The 19,023-nt window shown below is 32.2% G+C and overlaps 1 protein-coding gene across 1 annotated transcript in view; it reads left to right on the forward strand.

Annotated features, from left to right (window-relative positions):
- The first annotated feature begins 2,137 nt into the window (after window positions 1-2,137).
- sNPF (short neuropeptide F precursor) overlaps window positions 2,138-19,023 on the forward strand; it is a 185,734-nt gene continuing 168,848 nt past the window's right edge. Inside the window, exon 1 of the mRNA XM_072528822.1 lies at window positions 2,138-2,281. The gene's annotated coding sequence lies outside the window, so the exon portion shown is untranslated. The remainder of the gene's footprint in view (window positions 2,282-19,023) is intronic.

Below are 19,023 nucleotides of genomic sequence, written 5' to 3' on the forward strand. Positions count from 1 at the left end.
ACACAGCCAAGTAGACTAACACACCAGCTACGTCAGCGCTAAATTAAACTCGTAATGAAACCTTCAATTTTTATATTAAGGATCTCTCTCCAGATAACCACTCTATATGGAGAGCAACTAAAAAATATCAAGAAACCGACAAAACCAATTTCTCCAATAAGAAAATCTAATAAAAGTTGGGCCCAGAATGACAATGGAAAAGCTAATGCATTTACAGAATATTTAGAAAATATATTTACTCCAAATTTAGGTCAAAACGTAAACAATAATGTAGTTAGCGAATATCTAGATGCACCCTGCCAACTATCTCCTCCAATAAAAGTATTCTTCCCATTCGAAATTCGTAGAATAGTAATGAGTACCAACTCTCACAAAGTCCCAGGACACGATTTAATCGATGGGAGAATCCTAAAACATCTACCAAGGAAAGCATTATTATCTATAATAGAATGCTGCAGTTAAGTCATTTTCCAATCCAGTGGAAATATGCTCATATTATAATGATTGGAAAGCCAGGTAAATTACTTACAGAACCTTCTTCCTATCGTCCGATAAGCTTGTTCCCCTGGATGTCCAAGATATTTAAAATACTCCTGCTAAATAGAATAAGCGAAACTGTATCACTCGAGAACATAATATCTGAACATTAGTTTGATTTCCGTCAAAAATATTCAACAATCCAACAGTGTCATAGAATAGTATATAAAATCAAGAAGTGTTTGAAAGAAAAGACTATGTGTGCCTCAGTATTTCTGGTTATTCAGCAGGCTTTTGATAAAGTCTTGCACAACGGTTTGCTATATAAATTAAAATCCTCAACCTATCACTCAACCCAATCCGAAGTTCTTCAGGAAGTATCTTCGGTCCCTTCCAATACCTAATCTTTATTGCTGACATACCTATTACAGATGACGTTACAGTGGCGACTTATGCCGATGATACAGCCGTTTAAGTTTCAAACAAAGGCCCAGACATAGTATCTCAAAAGCTGCAAAATTACTTACATACATTAGAGAATTGGTTGACAAAATCGAAAATTAAATTCAATAACGAAAAATCAGCCCAAAAGACATTTACAACAAGAAGGCGCACTTGTCCACAAGTTAGTCTAAACAATGCCCCCATTCCCTACTAGAGACCTTATGAAACATTTTGGGTTGCATTTGGACCGAAAGCTGACCTGGAAACAACACATTAACGCCAAAAAAAACTCAGCTCAGAATAAAATTAAAACAAATGACTTGGCAGAAAGTCACAACTGTCATTGGAGAACAAAATACTGCTTTACAAAGTCATAATAAAAACGGTATAGAACTCTGGGGCTAGCCTTCAAACCCAAAAATTTTGCAGACCTTTCAATCAAAAACACACCTCAATGATCTAGGAGCACAAACCGTAAAAGATGTCATATCACTTCATGCCAACAAGGCCAAACGCCAGACTTGGCCAGAAGACCTGGTTACATAGGTGAAAATGGAAAACTGTCTCTGGACGCTACCAAAATCAAGTCAATATTGTCATCATATTTACTAATTACTCAATGTACTGTTTATGAGTAGATTGTAAATATGCATTTAAAAATAAAAAAAAAATACAAAACCATTATTTTATTGCAGTATTTATATAACATAGCTATGTTTCTCGAGTTATTAATATATACTTAGATTGAATTGTTGTATATTTTTAAATTATTAAATTTTAATATCAAAACCTACATTTAAAATGAATTATTTATCCTAAAATGATAATATTTTTCCTTCAGCTGTACTTATGTATAAAAATGTATAGGATTTGTTTGTTTAGATTTACACACGTCAAAATATGCCAGAGAAAAAATAAGCCAAATCCAAATTCGACCTTTTTTTTTAAATTAAACAAACTCGGAACTTTCCCAGTATAAACAGGTATCTCTGATGTAACTTCCAAAAGTAATTTAAACAGGCCTAACTTCTCTGTGAAACACGTAATCCAACAACCCATCCGCGAAAAACCAACCCCTGTCCTCACTCATCCAGCACGCTCTCCAAACGTACTCCACCGCGTTTTAGAATCCATTTTCCCCTTGGAACACCGTCCCGTCGGATGATTCGCTGTCCCGAACGTCTCCTTCGGGGTCCTGCTGGCGCGTATTTGAAGAGTTGGCGGGCAAGCGCAACACAGAGGGCGCTAAAATTGATTGAAGAATATTTAGATATATATAAGAGTTTAGAGGAAATAGTGTATATTCATTGTTCGTGGTGAGTTCCATCAACAGGTGTATTGTTTTTCTTGTATATACAGGGTGAGTGTTTCATTCATATTTTCTATAATACTTTCGAAATTTGGGAACCTTCTAGTGGTTTTTAAAATATTTTATGTTATATTTAACAAATACTATGTTTGGGGATACTCTTACGTTAGTTTGATTTAAAAAAAGTTGAAAATATAAATACATACATTTTTCCATTCAATAGATTGCAAATTAAAGAGTCTTTTTTTAATAATAATAAATTTCTAATATATTATTATCTACATTTTAATAAATTAAAGATTTTTAAAAAAATGTTTATTTTCGACAGGTGGAAATATGAAATAAAACGACTAATAATATACATATAAGAAATATTTTTTAAAATTTGTTTAGTTATTTTTCGACGTGATTTTTACTATATTTTAATTTCCATAAAATATTTTAAAGCTTACAAATTTTTTTTTAAAATTAACTTCGCTAAAAGAGAAATTTTAAAACTATTTTTATTTTATTAATATTTTAAACAAAAAAAAACGGTAGAAACTTAGCAAACTATATTGGAAAATAAACATATATAATATCCTAGTAGAAATAACAAAAAATTCTGCTATTATCATCGCTAAATAGTTCTACGACTGGAGTATGGTCATTGAATGGAGTATGATCCTTTTATCGTAGTCTAGAACCAGTTTCCCCAGATTTTGATTCTAGATTAAGATTGTTATATATTATATCTTTATAAAAGATTTAGTTTTTTTTCTGACCCGGTTAACCATCAGAGAAAAACCATATTTCATCCATTTTACCGAGTCTATGATCTTTTAGATAATGAAATATCATTTAAGTTACTTCATTTTGACCACTTTTAGCCATTAGTTCGTGATAGGTATACATATGGACATCATTGCCTCCGATATCATATATACCAAATACATGGTACCAAAGTTGTCTGCTGTAGAAAACTTTATTTGTAATCAAATTGTCTGTACATATTTTTTACATTTAACTCTGATGGTAGATAAATTTTCTTTTTATCCAGTCTACGTGTATAATGACTTTGGCGGCCTTTGAATGGAGAAATGTGAGCTATTATATTTTCTATATCAGCAGGGTGTGTCTTCTTAGGCCTATTTGTATGCTTGCCCCAGGCATCTTTTGGAGAACATTCACTCATTGCTAACCTATTTCTAATTCGACGGATCTGCATTTCATTATCTGCGACCAATATTACTACTACTAAGGATTTCCACAGTTTTCACTGTCTTCCTTCACTCAACCGTTTTCTCCAATTTTCCCTGTCATTCCAGTCTCCATCTCGCAGGGTTCTTTTCTCCATAGTCTCGTCGATTTCATCTCTGAATGACCTTCGGGGTCTTCCTCTCTTTCTTCTTCCAATCGGGCTCCATTCTGTGATTTTGTTTATCCAGCGTCCTCTGTCCGCTCTTCTGACGTGGCCGTACCAGGATAGTCTCTTCTCCTCTATATAGTCGATTATGTCTGATTGCACTCCCATTCTCCGCTTAATCTCTGCGTTTTCAATTCTGTCTCTTTTTGTAAGTCTACAGCTTCTCCTCAGGAACTCCATTTCTACTGCTCTTATTCTACCTCTATTTCTCTTGTTTATTGTCCAGTTTTCGAACCCATATGTCAGGATACTTCTTGTCAGGGTATTATATATTCTCTTTTTTGTCTTTATCGTAATGTTCTTATCCCACAACACTGAGTTTAGTTGTCTTATACAGTTTCTTGTTGAACCTGAATACCTGAAATTGGGGGCGGTTTTCTGTAAGTAGTTCTACGTAGTATTCTTGCCACTCGTTTTCACTAATTTTGCCGATCTGGGTTTTCTCTCTCTTATTTCGTTGAAGTGCTTTTAATATTCGCCATGATTCTGAATTTCTCGTTCCTCCGATATGTCGTTCTATCTCTGTGCATGCTTGTTCCCATCGTTCGTTCTTTTCATTTGTTACTCTTTTCTTTACCTCTCTGTTTTTCGCTCTATATAGTTCTAAGTCTTCCTGTTTTTTGGTGTTTAGGTATTTTATGTGTAGTTTTTTCTTTTCTTTTATGCATTTCAATGTGTCTTCCCTTAATTTGATATTCTGATGGGTGTTCCTTTGGTCGTCTTCTCCAAGAGCTTCTAAGGCCGCTGAAATCAGGCAGGTTTTTATGTGTTCATGCATTTCATCTAACGTGTCATATCTGAATTCTTCTAGTTTTTGGTCTAGTCTTCTTTTGTATAAATCTTTTATTGATTCTTCCTGCAATAGATGTAATTTGAGCCTCTTTTCGTTTATTGTCGTTCCCGTTGTAACAATCGATGTATGTTTTTGTTTTGTCCAGATATAGGGGAATTCCATCCATGCCACCACAAGTTTGTGATCTGTTCCACACTCTGCCCCTCTTTTCACTCTGGTGTCTTTCACTTTGATGGAGCTTTTGTGGTTCATGATAATGTAGTCAATAATGGATCTTAGTTTTCTTGTCTCTTGAGTCCATGTGTACTTATGTATATTTTTGTGTTTGTAGAATCCGTTCATAATTTTCAAATCATTTACTTCACATAGTTCTACCAATCTTTCTCCGTTGTCGTTAATTGTGTCTTCTCCAAATGGACCAACTGTTCTGTCATTGTTTTTTCTTCCGACTCTTCCATTTAGATCCCCCACTATTTTTATTTCTTGTTTAGGTTTTCTCTTATTCATTTGTTCTTGAAGTTGTTCGATAAATCGTTCTTTCTCATTGGCTGGACTGTCTTCCGTTGGACCGTATGTTGCTAGTATTATAATTTCCATGCCATACATCTTGATTTTTAGTTTGGCAATTCTCTCGTTTATCGGTTCCCAATCGTCTATAGATTTTTCCCATTTCTTCTTTAGTAGAATTCCAACTCCAGCTTTTGCGCGGTCTTTCTTTTCTACTCCGCTCCAACAATGGATTAGTTCCCCTATTCTTTCCGTGCCGTTTCCTTTCTTTTTTGTTTCCGTTGTGACGAGGATATCGAGATTCATCTTTTCGAATTGTGATGTTACTTCACTGGCTTTTGTTCTCCAGCTCTGCACATTCCATGTGCCGATTCTTAGTTTTCTCTGTCTTTGTCTTCGGTTGAGTTTCGAAGCCAGGTTTGTTGAACTCAAAGCAGAAGTGCCCCTCCCCCTATCGGATGGGGCTCCCTCCTTCGGAGGTGTGGATTGCCACCCGGGGATTAATTTTAAAATTTTTCATTTCTGCCAATTGTTCGTTAGCCCTTGGATTTTTTTAAGTGTGCTAGGTTGCTAACGCCTAACGCCACAACCCCCTTTTGGAGGACCTATTGTTCAGCCGCCCACTCTGGGTCAGTAGTATTATCTGGGTCGTATTAATGTCAAATAAAAATACTTATTATATTAAAGATTTCAATGACCTTATTTCCAAAATTAAAAACATTCACGTACCAAATAACTATAAATTATTATATTTAGATGTCATTTCACTATACACTAACATCCCAATAAAACTTGCCACTGACATCATTAAAAAGAAGTGGAATGACATAAAAGAGTACACTAACATTAAATTGCAAGAATTCCAATCATCTGTACAGTTAACATTAAACTCAACATACTTTTTATATAAGGACGAAATATACCAACAAATGAATGGATGTGCAATGGGTGCAAGTATTTCTAGTGTCATTGGTCAACTGGTTCTGAAAGACTTAGAAGAATCTGTCATGAGTTATTTAGATTTTAATGTACCATTCTTCTACCGCTATATCGATGACTGTATCTATGCTTTCCCAACAAATAAAATGAACGAAATTTTAGATAATTTTAACAGTTACCATCCAAAACTAAAGTTTACTATAGAATTTGAACAAAATATTAAAATAAATTTTTTGAATATCACCTGGATTAATTCATGGATTTTAGCCATCGTCAAAATGCTCATATGACGCGATGCATTGTCCTGATGAAAAAGGAGTTTTTCTTGTGCAAACCGGGTCTTTTTGCACGATTTTTTTTCCTTTAGCTGGTCTAAAAAGTTACGTTAATATTATAATTTATTGTGTTATCAGTTTGCAGGTAATCTACAAACAAAATTCCTTTCGAATCCCAAAAAACTAATAATAACACCTTCTTGACCGATTTCTGGACACGAACTCGATTCGGAGCCGAAGAATCAGGTTCACATCACTGTCGAGTCTCTTGTTTTGATTTAAGATCATGGTCATAGACCCAAGTCTCATCTATAGTGATGAATCGGCCCACAAAATCCTCTTTACCTTTTGAAAACGCTCTTAATGTTGCTGAGAAAGTTGCATTCGAATGTGGTTTTGTTCCATTGTTAGCGAATGCGGCACCCATTGTTAACACAGCTTTCTAAAACCCAATAATTCAGTCATTGCTGAATGAGGTGTCTAGGGCATCTACTAAATTTATCATCGCATCGCATTAATAACAGTTAAAACCATGTGGTTTACAAAAGAAACATGGTCTTCACGATATCTCAACTACAAATCTCATCATCCATTCTCCCATAAGAAATCTGTAATTATAAGTCTTGCTGATAAATCTATAAAACTAACAGATCCAGAATACAGACCAACTGCAATAAAAAAGCAGAAGATGCCCTTCTAAATAATACATATCCGGAATATCTAATCGAAACTCTTTTCAAATCAAGACTTACTAAATTTTACAACAATACAAATAACAATAAACCTAACAGTATCATGACTACGTATACAACTCTTCTATATATAAAAGGTTTATCCGACCAACTAACAAAATCACATGTTGTTTACGAGATACCAGGTATTAACCGTGAAGGTGTCTATATCGGGCAAACCAGTCAACTGCTTCAATCTAGAATTCGTTCTCACAAATATGACGACAACATCACTGAGCCCACAAAACATGAAAATAAGAAGAAACATAAATTTGACTTCGAAAACATCAAAATTTGAAAAACCGAACAAAAGAAATACGAATCAATAGAAATAAAAAGAAATACCAACGCAATCAATGACAAAAAAGATATACAGAATTTAAATAAAATACATTTCAAACTGATTTAAATAATAATAAATATAACACTATAAAAAACTCTTAAAGCCATAATATATCTCCACTTTACCTTTTTCGAAAACACCAAAGATACGCCCATATAAAAATAATTATACACTAATGACAGTAAACCATGAGATATCAGATATCAATTTTTACTTTAGTCAATTCCTTAATAGACTAGGCGGGATCTGTAGAAATTCAGACCATAATGGACATTTTCCATAGGACGCTATTTTTTTGCTGGAATCCCTTCAGGATGTGCCCAATATCGATAATCACGATATGCGCCAGTCGCAAACCCTTTGCTAAATTTTTTATTTAACAAAATCTGAAAACAATTGAAAATTTCTCATTTTTTTGCTCCCATTTTTGTTTATAATTCGGAAAATATTGATCCTAGAGAAAAAGTTATACGAAGTTAAAAGTTTCGTTATTCAATTTTACACAATATTTCGTTAGCTAGAAATTGAAAATTTAATGTTTGTTGTTGAAAAAATAGCAATAATTGGAAAAAAAGTAGAAAAAAATGAAGTTAATCCTTTAAATGTTTTCGACTTCTAAACTTGACTTACAAGCTCCATATTCCGCCTAGAAAAACTTTTTAATATGTTTAAAATTTTGAAATGTTTGAAATAAAACGCAAACTTTCAAATTTATAGTAGGCCCTAAATAAGGCTCTCAGATAGTTGCAAATTTTTTTACATATAAAGGAAGGTTTAAACTTTCAAACGCTTTTTGTAAAATTTAAATCGGTTCACTAGGAAAGCCTAGAAATTTTTTTAAAATTTTAAACATTTTTTAGGCTTATAAACAAATTGAATAACTTTACGAGCTTTAAACATATCAATTTCAAAATTTATAAGGTTGTGATACAACCTCTGCACTTTTTTATCAAGTAAAAAGCCAAATTGTTAAATTGTTTTCAATAAATAATGATATATCGCAAGAAGCAACCATTTTTAATGAAAAAAGTGCCACTAAGGAAGAAATTAAACGCCGCGGATGTAAAATTATATCGGCATTGTATATGGGCCACTCAAACTGCGATTTTACATTGAATTAAATTCGCTACTTGTGCTTTAAAAAAGGTTGCAAAAATAAAAATTTTCAATTGTCCATGCTGCCATCAACATAATCTACAGCTGAGCAACGCTCGCTTCGTGTATATTTCCAAGTACAGCAGTGGCTTGGAAATAACCTGAATGATACTGAGTAGGGGTGGGAACTAACTCAAAATGGTCTTGAGCCAATACAAACTGAGCAGGTATTACTACCTGACTCATTATTCAGAAATATTAGTTGCAAATGTAAAAAACTTTGTACCAAAACATGCAGTTGTATCAAACATGGTCTCAAATGTTCTGACTATTGTCTTCACTGCAATGGTCAGACATGTAAAAATATTGAACAAAATAAAATATTGGAAGAAGTTGAACGAGATATGGATATGGAGTCGATGGATTCCTTAGATTTTCTAGAGGCACAATATAAAGCTACACATGAAGGACAAGAAACATTAAATTTACAGATCGAGAATGAAGATATTGAAATGGAAAATGAAGGTTTTGAGGAAGAAATAAGACCTGAAGATTCTTGTTCTTCCAAAAAAAGAAAAAGACTTTAAAAAAAATTATTGAAGATTGAGTCAAAATAAAGTTTATTTATGAAAAAAAAATTTTTTTTCGTTCGCCTTTGTTTTAACAATTTAAATTATTTATTAACAATTTATAAATACATATATGTTTACTAAAAGTAACAATTTACTTCAATGTATAAATTTCAAGCTCAAAAAAATGCATGAAGAAAAAATGCAATTACTTGTTTAACATATAATTGTTTATTGCAAATTTCCCAATTTGCAATTAAAAATGGTATTTGAAAATATGATATTTGAAATCCTTGTCGTCCGAGACATCGATTAAAAAAAAAGAGCAAAATTGGTTAACAAGAAGCCGAGATAATGCAATTTTTAGCGCGAGCTATGATTTTGAACTCGCCGATTCACATTTCGAGTGAATGTCCTCCACCACCACCTCTCATGCATTCCGAGCGACATTTTACGCGAAAACGGTTTTTTATTTGTCTTTTTTATGGATGTTGTCATGAAGCGCATTACGTAAAACTTTTCATATAAAAAGTACTTGACAAGACTTGGGTATTTGTTTAAAAACGAGCCCTCTATCACTTATGGTTACACGGCCAATGTATGCCAACTTTGACCTTCAATATCTCGGCAACCAGTAGGCTGAATGTATCTTTTTAAAGAAGCGTCTTTTAATGTTCTTTAAGTGTATAAAGTTTGAAATTGATATGTTTAAAGCTCGTAAAGTTATTCAATTTGTTTATAAGCCTAATATATATATAAAAAATGTTCAAAACTTTAAAAAAATTTCTAGGCTCTCCTAGTGAACCGATTTGAATTTTAGAAAAAGCGTTTGAAAGTTTCAGCCTTCCTTTATGTGTAAAAAAATTTGCAACTATCTAAGGGCCTTATTTAGGGCTTACTATAAATTTGAAAATTTGCGATTTTTTTCCAGTATGCTGGGTTGCAAAATTATTATGCAAAACCTATCCGACCGATCTTAACAAAATTTAGCACACGTTTTAAACATAATAAAAGGTTTTTTTTAGGAGGAATATGGAGCTTGTACGTCAAGTTTAGAAAGTTGAAAACATTTAAAGGATTAACTTAATTTTTTTTGTACTTTTTTTTTTCAATTATTGCTATTTTTTCAACAATAAACATTAAATTTTCAATTTCTAGCTAACAAAATATTGTGTAAAATTGAATAAAGAAACTTTTAACTTCTTATAATTTTTTCTCTAGGATCAATATTTTCCGAATTATAAACGAAAATAGGAGCAAAAAAATGAGAAATTTTCAATTGTTTTTAGATTTTGTTAAATAAAAAATTTAGCACAGGGTTTGCGACTGGCGCATATCGTGATTATCGATATTGGGCATATCCTGAAGGGATTCCAGCAAAAAAATAGCTTCCTATGGAAAATGTCCAATCCAAAACAGATCCCGCCTAGACTATAATGTCAGTGTCCCGTTTTACGTTTTGTTAATTTTTTTATATATTTTACAATAACTTTTTGTTTCTAATCTTGTACATTTTAGAATCTTGACAAAGTTTATTTTTGACAGCTCGATAAAATGCTGCAAACAATTTTTAAATGTAAAAGTAAAGTGTAACTAACGAATATTACGCAATTCAAAATTAACAATTGTAATAAAGTCTGGATTTGAATAAACCATGGGTATAAATTTCACCACAGTCTCTGGTGTTTGGAACAAAAGTCAAATACTTCAATACCCAACGGACTACTTATAAAATTTATTCCAAATCTCTTGAGGATCACCTCGAAAAGAAAAAATATTTCGGCTTTACTCAGCTTTTTTATATAAAGGTGGTATATTTACACAATATATGTAGGCCAAAAATATAGAAGTATAAAATATTTCTCAGTTTACCTTTCCATATCCTTTTGCCTTTTCAGGCGTCGGACAAATTCATAAAAATTAACATTACAGCTAAAATTTACTCTGAAAACTCATACTGTGTCTGTATTATAATTAATTATATCATAATTTTTTAATTGAAATGATCAAAATTGAAATCAAACAAGAAATAACGCGATCAATTTACTAGTTAAATGTTTGTATAATACTTATGTTCGATATGATTGCTATTTATTTTAGTTAACCCCAGTTAATGTATTGTCCATTAATCCAAGTAATATTTTAATTATGAAAGTTAAAACTATGAGAACGATATTCGTGATTTAATTTAAATATTATAAACATACAAAATAAAACAACTCAGTAAGACTGTTTCAAAATGTTAAATTTTAGCTTGGGCTTTTACACACACAACACAACAGCTTGGAACACCACCACAACTTACCAACCCGCACTGAAGCAGCGTGATGAGGTACGCCTCACAATGCCTAACATGAAAGACATAATCAAATCATGGCCCTCATTCTCCGTAGGCTCAAATAGCCCTGAAATGGATAGCTTTCGGTATCAAGCCAGGAGGACAGAGGTTGCTACGAATCTGCGGAGTATAAATCCGCTATCCAAATAAAATACCAACGCTTTATATAGCGACATAATGATAATCATCAATTAGCCTATTTTTGTCCACTGCTAAACGTAGGCGATTCACTGCCTTCACCTGCTCCCCCCACTTTCCGTTTTAACATAACATAACATAACATAACATAACAATATCTTTATTTTTAGAAAATAATATACATTCCGTGAACATAAAATTATTTAAAAAAAAACAGTGTCACAAACGAAAATATTATTTACTTATTCCTAACCGTTACATATACAAATAGTCCTCCACAGAATATGGCTCAAGAGCTACCAGTAATTTAAATATTTGATGTTTATACAAACTTAATCTTTCCTCCCTTTTAATAGGTTCAGGCAGTTTATTAAACAATTTGATGCAGCAATAAAGAGCGTTTTTTTTCTGTTATACTTAACCTGTGTATTGGAATTTTATAATTATATAACCTGGTATTTACTATACTATTGGGCTCAAAGTTCCTAAAGAGTATTTTATTCTTATATAGAAACAGTAAGCATTCTTGAATAAATACAGCGTAAACTGTTAAAATATTATTACTCCTAAAATGCCCTCTACATGATTCCCTACTTTTTAAGTCAAACATAACTCTGATTATTTTTTTCTGAACCAGAAATACATTATTTATGTCCCTATTGTGGCCAAAATTTATTAGACCATATCTAAATTTTGCTTCAAAATTAGCATGATACACTGTTTTTAATGAGTTATTATTCATGTATTTTTTTATAACTCTAAAGCTGTAAATCACTTTACTCAAAGACATACATAACTGGTCAACATGTTTATCCCAACATAAAAAACTGTCAATATATAATCCTAAAAATTTGGTACTGCTGCTAATATTTAAAGTGTCATTATTTACAATAATACTGTTTGGCATATCTGAATGTGCATAATTTGTCTTAAACAAAAGAAGATCTGTTTTATTTTGATTTAAAACCAACCTATTCATAGAAAACCAGTCTTTAGCTTTCTGGAACTCTAAACTAGCATTAACGCTTAGAACAGAATGTCTTTACCACTGACTAAAATGTTTGTATCATCTGCATAATTTGTTATGCTGGAAGTAGTATTAGCCACTAGACCATGAAGTTCATTGATATAGATCACAAACAGTAAAGGTCCAATCACACTTCCTTGTGGTACTCCAATATTGATAGTGCTTTCAGATGAGATGCCTATTTCAGTGTTTTTATGTATTTTTACTAAATGTCTCCTATTTGCCAAGTAGGACTTAAACCAGTTCAATGCTGGTCTACGTATACCATATTTCTCCAATTTATCAAATAATAGGTCATGCACTAAACAGTCATATGCCTTTGATAGGTCCAAAAAGAGACCCAAAGCCATATGACCAATCTCAGTACATTTCAAAATATTCCAGACAAATTGAAAAATCGCAGTCTGAGTTGATTTTCCCTGTTGATAACCATGCTGATTTGCACTAATAATATGACATTTTGTTAAAAATTCTGTTATCCGCCTATACATAGTCATTTCTAAGATTTTTGAAAAGGAACATAGAAGGCTAATTGGTCTATAGTTATTAATTAATTTAGGATCACCCTTTTTGTAAACAGGTGTTACTATGGCAGTTTTCAGGCATTTAGGAAATACACCAGATTTTAGTGAATTATTTATGATTGTAGTGAGAGGATTCACTATCTTCTTTATACAAAGTTTAAGGATTTTAGTGGGTATTTCATCAACTCCACAACTCATTTTGTTTTTTAAATTTTTAGTTATATCCATAATTTCAGTTTCTGTCACAGGTGCGACAAACACTGAATTTATGTTACTTGCAATGTTGTCTTTATATTCAGTGTATTGTAATTGAGATAAAGTGTTATTTAAAGTAGTATTTAAGTGGATCATGTATTTATCAGCAATCTCTTGAGGACTACCCTCTACTTTTATTGAATTTACACTTTTTAATTGACCATTAATTTCACTAACAATTTGCCACATGCATTTTTTATTGTTGGCAGCTTCAGACATCCTGTTTTCATATAGCTTTGATCGTTTTGTTATTAGTTTCTTATTATATTCTTTTTTTACCTGTCTATAGGAATCATAGAATTTATGGTTAACTCTGCTCATTGTAAACAAGATGTCTAAACGAGTCTTACATTCTATTATCTCTGGATCATCTCTTTTATTAAGGCCTTTTTTACGTTGCCTAGAATCTAACTTTTTAAAAGGAAAGCACTGATTGAATATATACAGAAACTGATTTAAGATCATTGATCATTTACACATTTGTAACTTAAATTAAGCCAGTCATGATTATGTAATTTACTTATAAAGGTTTCAATATTATTTGTACTAAAATGTCTTTTCATTTCAAGAGTATTCGTTTCTGCTTCCTCTACCTGAAAAGTTAATTTTTGGGCAGAATGATCAGAGATTCCAGCGTGCAAGACTTCTACTGACACATATGATTGCATATTTGTTAGTATGTTATCTATACAAGTTTTAGATGTGACAGTTACTCTAGTGTAGTCTTCAATTACATGACAAATATTATATAAGTTAATTAACACAAAATTTTACTTTATCTAATGTGTTATTCTTAAGATCGATATTGAAATCTACCCCTATAATTATAATTGTGTTTTCTATCATAATTAATCATTTTAACTAATTAAATTCAAATATCTTACGTATTTCTTTGGAAACACTTTCGTTCCTGCTCATTTGAATCTCTTTTCCTTTGTCCCTTAAAAACTATAGCCTCGGTCTTACCCTTAGCCACAGAAGATAAGGTCTTTCCTGCCTGGTGCCACATGAGAGAGCCAACTTACAGGTCTGTAATGCTTTAGATCTGCCATGTCGCCTCACTTGTACATTATGGTTGTTGTTGCATTATAAATTGGAAGGGTGTTACGCCTACTGTCAAGCAATCATTGAACATTGAAAAAATCCTCTAATAATTTATTCAATGACTATCTCTTCGTTTCCACGTGATTTATTATGTTTTATCTTCGAAAAAGTTCTTTTAATTTCCCCTGTTATGATATTTGGGATCTTTTGTTGTCGTCTTCTCTTTTCTTTCGATGGCATTACAATAATCTTCTTGTCTAAACTGTTTTCTTCGATTGGTCTGTCCGATGTACGATTTGTCGTAGTCCTCACAAGGGGTTTTGTATACTCCTTGATTCCCAATGCAGTGTTTGTTTTTGCAGATGATAATATGGTTAAGATTTTTCTGTCGGTGTTAAATATAGTCTGTACTTTGTTTTTACTCACAACTCTACTAATTTTGTTTATGTTGTGTCGTTTATAAAGGACAGGAGAGTTTTTTTAATCGGTTTTGATAAACCCTAATCACAAGATCTGAAAAATTGACAGATAGGATGAGTCTCAATTGCAAGACCCTGTTTGTGTTTACAGCGGAACAAGAAAAAGGGAAAAGTTATTCGCTTTTTTGTCTAGAGACATTTATTTGTGACACATAAAACTAGGCCACGGTTACGTAGGTAATGAAACAATTACGTTAAATTTAAGATAATGCAAACAATCTATAGTGTATTTTTATGTATGAGAGAGTAATAAAACAATAAATTATGTATGCAAATCCCTAAACTGTTGATACGGGTGACTCAATGAAAAACAGATATTTGTCAACAAATTTACAGAAGTATATAGGAAAACAATTTTAAATTGAGTATGACCACCAGGTATAAAGGTTGGAGCAGAATAGAATACAATAGTTGTGAGGGTTACTAATCCCTAAATAAGGTTGCCAGTGTCGGAGTGATGGAGGTTAACAGGTACTAATGAATTTGCAAGAAATGTAAGATGTTTATTTTATTGGTTATATATAACAAATAAAAGTTTAATAAGTACCTACCTATTTGCAAAATAAAGTTTAATTCTTTAGATAAAATAAAACATTTTATTTTATCTATTTGCAAAATAAAGTTTAATTCTTTGCCTATTTGCAAAATAAAGTTTAATTCTTTAGATAAAATAAAACGTTTTATTTTATCTGAAATGAGTGCATTCCACGAAGTAAGGGTTTCAACAATCAAACATTTAATTCTTTAATTCCAGGAATCTACGACAGTAATTGACTCGATAATTACCTTCTAAACTTATTCCACAGAAAATGTGATAGTGGGTTTTCCATTTTGTATATAGGAAGGTCCAAGTGGCGTATTCAAATTCTTAACAGTTCACTAAAAGTAGGTACTTCAGTTGCAAGGTGCAGTTTATTGTGTATACTAGTGTTATGGAAAATTTGGAAGTGCCGTGTAAACGCCGAAAAATTGGTCCTCTAACAGTTAATGAAAAAACATTAATATTTAATTGTTTTAAATCATTTACAGACAAACGTTTATGTGAAAGTGTTGATGAGACCGTTGAGTTAGTTAGCAGTATACTTGGTGTTGGGAAATCTACGATTTACAGAGTTATTAAAGAAGAGAAATGTGGTAGTTTTCAAATGCCACGTAATGCTCCAGGGAAACCAAAATTTCAAATAGAATATCATTTTAAAGAAGGACTTCGACGAAAAGTGCATGAGTTCTTCTTTAGACAAGAATTTCCAACATTGGATAAAGTTCTTGTCTCAGTTCGAGATGATAAGGATTACCCAGAAATGAGTCGAAGTACGTTATGGAAACTTTTAAAAGAAATAGGCTTCCGCTGGAAAAAGAATCCCAGAAAGTCTATTTTATTAGAAAGAAGCGATATTGTCATATGGAGAAGACATTTTCTAAGAACCATAAAGGAAATGAGAAACCAAAAAAGAAAAATATTTTATCTTGATGAAACATGGATCAACGAGGGTCATACACCAAATAAATTTTGGCAGGATGAAACTGTTACAAGTCAAAGGCACGCTTTTGTAAATAACTTATCTACTGGTTTAAACCCACCATCAGGAAAGGGACGCAGGCTGATAATAGTACACATTGGCAGTTCAGACGGTTTTGTTGAAGGTGGTTTATTAACTTTTGAATCAACTCGTACCGGTGACTACCATGAAGACATGAACGCTGATGTCTTTCAAGAATGGTTCGAACAAATGATAGATCTTCTTCCTAAGAACTGTGTAATAGTAATGGATAATGCAAGTTATCACTCCAGACTTATAGAAGGACTGCCCACAACCAAGTGGTTAAAAAAAGATTGCAGAATTGGCTGAGTTCAAAAAATATTACGTACCAACCCGGATCTATAAGAAAGGAACTTTATTCGTTGTGTGCCCTTCATAAAGAAAAATTTAAAAAATACGAAATTGATGAAATTGCCAAAAATCGTGGAATGACAGTACTTAGATCCCCACCATATCATTGTGAATTAAACCCGATTGAACTGGTATGGGCACAGATAAAGAGTGAAGTTTCAAGAAAAAATACCACTTTTAAAATTCATGATGTTAAACAGTTGTTTTTGGAGGCCGTAAATAATGTAAAACCTGAAAACTGGGAAAAGGCAGTAAATCACACTATTAAAGAAGAGGAAAAAATGTGGAAGCTGGACAATATTACTGATAAAATGATCGAGCCAGTTATTATAAATCTTGGTTCTGAAAGTTCATCTTCTGAATCTGATTTGGATTTGTAACAAGTAGCTGTAAGTTTTATATTAATATTTTTATTCATCTATTTAACATACCTTAGACGGTTTTAAAAACTCTTTTTCTCTTTTGTAATTTTTAAAAATTAAAAAAAAATGTGAATTTTTTAAAACCCTTTTTAATGTAGGCCAGTCAGTTCTAATATAGTGTGTGATAAAAGAGGTCACTTTTGTTTACATACACATAACACTTTATTACACTGAAATAATTCATTTATTTTTTACAATTATTCAAAGTAATTTTTCAATTAATCTTGAGCACGCCCATGGAGTGGTCGGAGCTACCAGTTAAAATTATGCTAATTACTCTCTCGTTCATAAAAATAAACTATAATCAGAGTCCCACTCCACTCTTACTGACAAACTTGATATCATACATTGTTTTACAAAACCGTGCTGAATAGAGCAAAATTTTACACTTTATCAAATTGAATAATACATTTTATGTATTGTTGAAATTTTGCATACTACAAGAAAATATGATTAAACTCTTCCTCTTTTTGTTATTCCACACGTAGGTGTGAATCGACGATTTTAATTTTATGCAAATGCCAAGCGTATCGTACACGTCCAAGCCCTAATCCACTTATTGTGGTTAAATATTTTCGAGAAACAATTTTATTTCTAAACAAAAAGTCTTTTGGGATCAAAGGTTGAATTTGAACATATTACGTAGAACATTTTTCACTTTCTTATAGAGAAAGATAAAAGAATTTAAGTCACGATCTGGAAAGTTGGTAGACTAAATAGCTAATAAAACTGATAAAAAAATAATAAAAAAATTAACTGATTTTTTCACGTCCCTAGAGGGCGCATAAAAAAGATATTTAAGATACCATAATTCTAGCATATTAATAAATTCGTGAATGATTCTCTTCAATGTACTAGGTGCGTAATAGCTTACATTTCTCAATATTTATTTGTTTTAAATCCTCCGGACATGTTAACTGCCTAAAATAAACACGTGATTTTAGATAAACCCCAAAGAAAAAATTTAACGTTTTAATGTCCGGAGAACAAGCAGGCCACTCTATGAATACTCTACATCCAATCCATCGATTTGGAAAATTCGGATTATAAAAGTTTCTAACCAGTGGAGAATAGTGGGGAAGCAAGTAATCTTTTTGGACCCAAAAATTTTGTTATTTCGTACAAATTTCAGTGTCATCCAGAACTAAGTGAGGGAGACGCTTAGAGACGATCGGAATTTTGTTAGGAAATTTTAGAGAGGGCCGATGCAAATAGAAAATTTTTTAAAAACATTTTGTTTAGAGATGAATGTACATTTACCTTAAATAATGATCCAAATGTTCAAAATTATAGGATTTAGTCGACAAGAAAGCGTGCAAATATTATTGAAAACAATACCCAATGTCGTCGAAAAATAAATGTCTGGTTAGGAATATATAGACAAAATAATATTGGACCATTTTTCTACGGGGAAATTTAAATTCATAAAAGTTATTGATACAAGAAGAGATTTGTTTAAAATCGATGGGTGGACGCATAATAATCGGGATTTTTAGGAATCCCTAAGAACAGTTTTAATAATATTATTGGATTTGACCTAACTATAACATTAAGTGGCCTTTAAGATCTAACTGCAAACGATTATTTTATCTGGGGGCATTTAAAATCCAAAATTTATTCTGCTCAAAAATGCAGATATTGAAGCATTAAAAATGTGAATTAATGAACAGTGTGTAAAAATAATGCCACGCGTACTGGATAATCCTGGCATGCCCTATATACCGGTGAGCATTCAGGGGGCCATTCATGAAAATAAGTTCAGTTCGAGCTTTAAATGAGATTGCAGCCCAAACCATGACACCACTACCCCCCAACTTTCTTCTCCGGGATATACAAGCTTGGCTATATTTTTAATTTTTCCGTCTCCAAACCCTTTCTAGACCATCGCCAGACTTCAAACAGAACCACTATTCATCAGTAAAGAGAATTCGGCTCCAATCCTGTATATCCCAGTGTTGATGTTGTCGAGCAAAAATGAATCGATTTCTACAGTGTCTGGGTTGCAATTCGGGAACAA

Source organism: Diabrotica undecimpunctata, chromosome 4 (assembly GCF_040954645.1).
Source record: "Diabrotica undecimpunctata isolate CICGRU chromosome 4, icDiaUnde3, whole genome shotgun sequence".
Lineage (NCBI taxonomy): Eukaryota > Metazoa > Arthropoda > Insecta > Coleoptera > Chrysomelidae > Diabrotica > Diabrotica undecimpunctata.